Genomic DNA, 6,941 nt, shown 5'->3' on the forward strand with positions numbered 1-6,941 from the left:
AAGAGAAAGAACGAAGCCTTCTCCGGACAAAGAAATTGAAACAAAAATTAAAGAAAAAACAAAACAGTTTGAAGTCATTGCTCAAGAGGCCAAAACTGACAAGTGGAAACAGTTTCGCGATGCACTCAGTTATGACACAACATTGACAGAGTTCTGGCAATTTCATCGTTGCATGGAAGGGAAAACGTGCACAACAACTCCAGATGTTAGATAGTGATGGAACCAAGCTTAAGACAAATGAAGAAAAATGATCCGCCCTGCTCAAACGGTTCATACAACAGAGTGATCAAAGAAACTTAGATGAAAAAAAAAGAAGTATGTTGAGGAGTTAAACCAAAACGTTATGCAGACTGGACCTGATGATGACTTGACAACAGATGATCAAAACGAAGCAATAGCTAAATGCAAGAAAGAATCGGCTCCTGGCCCAGACAAAGTTCGCTACTCGGACATCAAGGAGCTATCGGAAGAAGACAGAAGCAAACTTTTCAGTCTATATCAACAATGGACATGTGCCGGAGGACTGGACACACAGCTTCTTAAAACCCATACATGTTTGGGAGGACGATACAGTCATTGTCACATCACCAAAATATTTTCAGTGCATCAGTTCATGTTCAAGCACTTTGGTTCTTGGCAATTGCAGTGTGTGAAGGCTGTTTGGTTTTGACATTCACCGGTGTGTGTGTGTGTGTGTGTGTGTGTGTGATGTCACTCTCTCGCATGGAGTGAGCGCTCACTTCTCCTACCGTGATTGGGCAGTTTCTTCACAACACACACACACACACACAAATTCTCCGTTGTGCAAGACATCCAATATATTTGATTATCTGCGGAAAAAAAACAAAATCTGTCTCATAGTCGTAATTCCTGTGTTCACTCACTTTTAAGCGCCGGGTAGCTTCAGTTGCCAGCTCTTCGCGGACTCTGTAGCATAAACGCTGTTGTTTTTCTTCAGTTCGCCCAACATCATTATTCAGTCTGGGCAAAAATAGTTGCATGGAAACAACAATTAATCGGAACTTCGCCAGTGTTTCAGATCTCACCAACCATTCTCCAACTGAAGTTTCATTCACTCATTCAGTTTCATTTTCGTGAACCTAAGCGCGTTGGGTTACGCTGCTGGTCAGGCATCTGCTTGGCAGATGTGGTGTAGCGTATATGGTTTGTCCGAACGCAGTGACGCCTCCTTGAGAAACTGAAACTGAAACTTTCGTGAACAGTCCCTACAATCACAGATTCAGGTTTTTAATCGTTCAGTTTTAAATCCAGTACGAATGAATTTCACCGTACAGTACACAGTAGCTTGAAGAAGGCAAATTAATACTTATAAATGTGATTTTCCTTCAAACTTTCAGTTCCTTCAAAGAACACGTTCGCACAGTTTTGAAGTTGTGTTGAGGGCGTCACAGAAAAGTCGTCTGCGCACTGACAGGGGGAATAAGTCAAACATTAAAGACACAAAAGCCTGCAGGAGTTGCTTCCCACTAATCGGGTGACTCACAGTCTGTCAACTCGAGGAGAGATACGAAACAAAAAACTGATTACACTTTTAACCAAAGTTCCCAGAAACTGGAAACGACACACTTTCATGAAAGTAAAGCTTAATTAAATCACGGTCAAAAACTACATGCCGACCTGTAACATCACGACAACAAACGCACTTTTCTGGGGAAATTATTTGTCCTTAATCAATTAGATAGCAGTCTGAAAACTAAACAAACATGTCTGCGAATCACAGCATCAAGTTCACAAAAGAAGATAACGTAAGCTTAAGGTTCAGCTCCTGACCAGACCAGTTCAGTCCTTTGCAGATACGAGATGCACGTGCAACACAAGAAAAGGCACGTGAGTGACAGGTGTCACTTGTATGAGTTCTTCTTCCCACCACAGTGGTGTTACAGTGTGTGTGTGTGTGTGTGTGTGTGTGTGTGTGTGTGTGTGTGTGTGCGTGCGTGTGTGTGTGTGTGTGTGTGTGTGTGTGTGTGTGTGTGTGTGTGTGTGTGTGTGTGTGAAATCACTTGTCCGTTGATAACCTATTTCATAAAATAAAATAAAAACTGTCAGGGAGCAGGCACAAATCTTTGACCGTCCTCTGAACTGCCACAGGTGCTCAGCCCTCGGTACACATGAACCTGACCGTCCTCTGAACTGCCACAAGCGCTCAGCCCTCGGTACACATGAACTTGACCGTCCTCTGAACTGCCACAAGCGCTCAGCCCTCGGTACACATGAACTTGACCGTCCTCTGAACTGCCACAAGCGCTCAGCCCTCGGTACACATGAACTTGACCGTCCTCTGAACAGACACAAGTGCTCAACACCCGGTACACATGAACCTAACCGTCCTCTGAACTGCCACAAGTGCACAACACCCGGTACACATGAACTTGACCGTCCTCTGAATAGCCAAAAGTGCTCAGCCCTCGGTACACATGAACTTGACCGTCCTCTGAACTCCCACAAGTGCTCAGCCCTCGGTACACATGAACTTATATCCTTTGCTGCCATGTCGGGGTCATCTCCATGTTCAGCTATGTTTTCCCAGGTCTATGTTCCCCCAGGTCTATGTTCCTCTATGTTCCCCAAGGTCTGTGTTCCCTAGGTCTATATTCTTCTATGTTCCCCCACGTCTATATTATCTATGTTCCCCCAGGTCTGTGTTCCCCAGGTCTATATTCCTCTATGTTCCCCCAGGTCTATGTTCCCCTGGTGTTCCCCTATGTTCCCCCAGGTCTATGTTTCCCCAGGTCTATGTTCCCCTATGTTCCCCAGGTCTATGTTCCCCCAGGTCTATGTTTCCCCAGGTCTATGTTCCCCCAGGTCTATGTTCCCCTATGTTCCCCAGGTCTATGTTCCCTCGGGTCTATATTCCCCTATGTTCCCCCAGGTCTATATTCCCCTATGTTCCCCCAGGTCTCTGTTCCCTCGGGTCTATATTCCCCTATGTTCCCCCAGGTCTATGTTCCCTTGGGTCTATATTCCCCTATGTTTCCCCAGATCTATGTTCTCCTATGTTCCCCCAGGTCTATGTTCCCTCAATGTTCCACCAGGTCTATGTTCCCTCAATGTTCCCCCAGGTCTATGTTCCAAAGCGAGAGACAGATGCGACCCCCTCCTTCCCCCACTCCCCCACGTTTCCCTCACCTGTCACTCCCCTGTTCTGTGTGACCACAATCCGCAGTTTGTGATGCACGTGGAGAAACGTCACACGTAAAAAGCACGCGTGCGATGCATATGGACTCACTTGAATCTGCATTTGCTTTGGGTTTAAAAAACAAAACGCACACATATAATGCAATAAATTGCAACAGCATTCATAAACAAATTGTCCTAATCTTCCGCTTATTCTGAGTTTTGTAAAAGCTTGTCTGTGTTTTGTATCTGATATATCTAAAAGATAGGTTTCAGTTTTGTACTCTGCTACAATTGTATTGTAAAATTTTAGCTTTAATGTTTTTTCTCTTTTATCTTTCCAGTGTTTGATATATTCATTTTCTAATTTTTGATATACCACGTTTTTCAGTCTATGTGCACTGAATGTGAATTGGTTTTTCCAAATGTGATCAAGGACTATAATTTCGAGTATCTTTCTAACAAATACCAACCATGAGGAAGTTGTATTTTCTTGTTGGTACATGGACTTATATAATTTGTTGATGAGGGAAGTTTCTGGTAACTGAATTATGTGAATCCAATATGTAATAATTTGGCATATTATCTTTAAACTTATTGGGAATCTGCAAAATTCACCTAACACAGGAAGCATCATAGCTTTTTTGTGTACTCGAAGTATTTGCTTACAGAATTTAATGTGTAATTTTTCATGTGGAAACTTATTCGATAAGTAGTTGTCAAAAAGATGTGCTAAATCGAAAGAATCATCCGGTTTGACTTGGTAAGGTAACCATACCTCCGCCCCATAAATCGATATTGGCGTTATCAAAGTATCATACAGCTTAGATATGGTACCTGGATTGATGCTGATATTTTCGAATGTTCTTCGTGAAGTGTGCAATGCTTTGTTTGCTTGTTTAGTTCGGCGTTCCTGTGCTCTTATCAGACTTCAACTTTTGTGGAATATAACTCCTAAATATTTATATTCTTCTGCTGTTTGTATTATATCTTCCCTACAATAAAAATGTATTGGTATTTTGGGGTCAGATCTTGAAAAGATTACCACTTTCGTTTTTTCTCTATTAATTTTTAATCCCCAACTAAGGCAGTATGTGTTCAAATTATGTAATTTTTGTTGCAATCCTTTTCTGCTTAAAGACAGAATAACAGGATCATCAGCATAAAGTAAACATGGTACATTGCTGGGTGAAACAGCATTGAATTTTGGAGAATCGTTACTTTCCATATATTTTACAATATCATTTATAAAAATATCAAATAAAATTGGGCTTAGTGTGTTGCCCTGTTGTACACCCTTCTGTACAGTTATTTCTGTGTTGAGACCTTCGTATGAATTTATTTGAATTCTGGAATTATCATACATGTCTTTAATCATATCAAAGCATTTTCAGTTATGCCCATTCTTTTCAACTTTATGAACAAGGCATCGTGCCAAACATTATCAAAGGCTTTTTCAAAATCGACAAAACAACCGTATGATCTATCATTTTTTACTTTTATTACTTCATTAATGATCTTTTTTAGAATGAAGATTTGATCAGTTGTTCTGTAGTGTTTCCGAAGTCCGATTTGTTCCCTTGTTAGGCGTTCACCTTGTTCTAGGTACTCAGTTATTCGATTGTTTAATATTGTGCAGAATACTTTTTCCAAGGTAATGGTTAAGGTTATTCCCCTATGATTATTTGGATCTCCCGGGTTCCCATTTTTATACAATCGAATGTTTGAACCATTTTTCCAACATTCTGGATATATACCTTGCGCGAAAATGATGTTAAACATTTTTTTAATGATATGGATAGTTATTGGAAGACTTGTTTTGACCATTTCGTTTGTAATGCCGTCCAATCCTGGTGATTTATTACTTTTTTTTTATGCTTGCACGCCTACTGGATTTCTTTGTTTGATATTGTTAAGTTGATATTTGAAAGCAGACTCTCATCTGTTTGACTCTTTTTAAGTTCGTTTCTGATTTTTTGCCTTTGTTTTTCTTCTATATTCACCTCTTTGCCAATGAACTTTTCCAGATGTGAAATCCATATGGATGTATTCAACTGATATTTGCGTGTGGCATTCTCGCCTAGATAGTGTGTGTGTGTGTGTGTGTGTGTGTGTGTGTGTGTGTGTGTGTGTGTGTGTGTGTGTGTGTGTGTGTGTTTCATGTGGTGTGTGTCCATGTGTGGTCGACTCGCCAAGACACGTTGGTTAAACGAGGAAAAAAAAAACACCAGCCTTCCCGAAAGTTGCACATAGCAGCGCCTGTCTGACTTGGGCTAAACCTGTATTTCAGTCTGTGCCGGAAGTTCGGGAATAAGTGTTCTGAAACAAACTAGTGTGTGCCGAAAGTTCGGGAATTAGTGTTCTGAAAAAAATTAGTGTGTTCCGAAAGTTCGGGAATTAGTGTTCTGAAACAAACCAGTGTGTGCCGAAAGTTCGGGAATTAGTGTTCTGAAACAAACTAGTCTGTGCCGAAAGTTCGGGAATTAGTGTTCTGAAACAAATTAGTGTGTTCTGAAAGTCCGGGAATTAGTGTTCTGAAACAAACCAGTGTGTGCCGAAAGTTCGGGAATTAGTGTTCTTAAACAAACTAGGGTGTGCCGAAAGTTCGGGAATTAGTGTTCTGAAACAAACCAGTGTGTGCCGAAAGCTCGGGAATTAGTGTTCTGAAACAAACCAGTGTGTACCGAAAGTTCGGGAATTAGTGTTCTGAAACAAACCAGTGTGTGCCGAAAGTTCGGGAATTTGTGTTCTGAAACAAACCAGTGTGTACCGAAAGTTCGGGAATTAGTGTTCTTAAACAAACTAGGGTGTGCCAAAAGTTAGGGAATAAGTGTTCTGAAACAAACTAGTGTGCGCCGAAAGTGCGGGAAACAAAGTGTTCTGAAACAAAGTGTTGTGCGTGGAGAATGTATTTCTGCAGCCGTTCAACTGACGAACTTGAAGAAGCATGGATATACATCTGGGGCCATATTCAAGAGAACATCGTGCCTGAAGGTAAATGTGTACCTGCTTGTAATCTGCCTGAGGCAAGGCAAACTGCCCGAGAGTAAGCAATATCCAGTATTCATGAACACAAGGGTCTACCCACATGTCTACAAACCCGAAGGCAATTTACCCTTACTATCTGCCAAGGGTGACTGCCCACGAAGCAGAAGTAAATATGGCGGATCCTGTTGCAGCATTTTTCTTTCTTTGTTTTTTTTAAACGGAAAACAGGCGTGCTTTACGGATAGCACGTGTTGTGCAAACTCTCTCGACAATGTTCCGAGCTGTGGTGCAATGAAAAGTGAAACTGAGAGCATGCACAGACGGGATTTTTTTTTTTTTTTTTTTTTTTTTTTAAGATGATGGGGTTTGCTGTCTGAGCGAACTAGCGTGTCTGGAATACGAAGATAACTTATCCTTCCAGGTAAACTGTACCAGCTGGTCCCAACCATGTCAAAGGCAAGGGGGAATCTAAATGAGCGGCGCGGGAGTAATGCCACTGAAAAGGTGCAGATGATGGGGCAGCAAAAACAAAAAAACAAAAAAACTTGCCTGAAGGCAAAATGAATTTTGTCTTGAATACGGCCCCTGGACAGTGGAAGCAATGAAACCTGCAGGCACAGTGTGTTTGAACCATTGCCTGGTGGATGTCCTGGGTATCCTGTATGCAGCGTTCACGTTGGAAGAGGCGGTGACATACATGGGGGAAAAGGTGAGTTGCATGCTGTCCACTGGGGCTGACGTTTTGTTTTGTGTCACTTTTTACTTCTTCTTTTTTTTTTCTTTTTTTTTTTTTGTCGCAAGACATTTCTCTGTGTGAA

The sequence above is a fragment of the Babylonia areolata genome, chromosome 22 (assembly GCF_041734735.1).
Source record: "Babylonia areolata isolate BAREFJ2019XMU chromosome 22, ASM4173473v1, whole genome shotgun sequence".
Classification (NCBI taxonomy): Eukaryota; Metazoa; Mollusca; class Gastropoda; order Neogastropoda; family Buccinidae; genus Babylonia; species Babylonia areolata.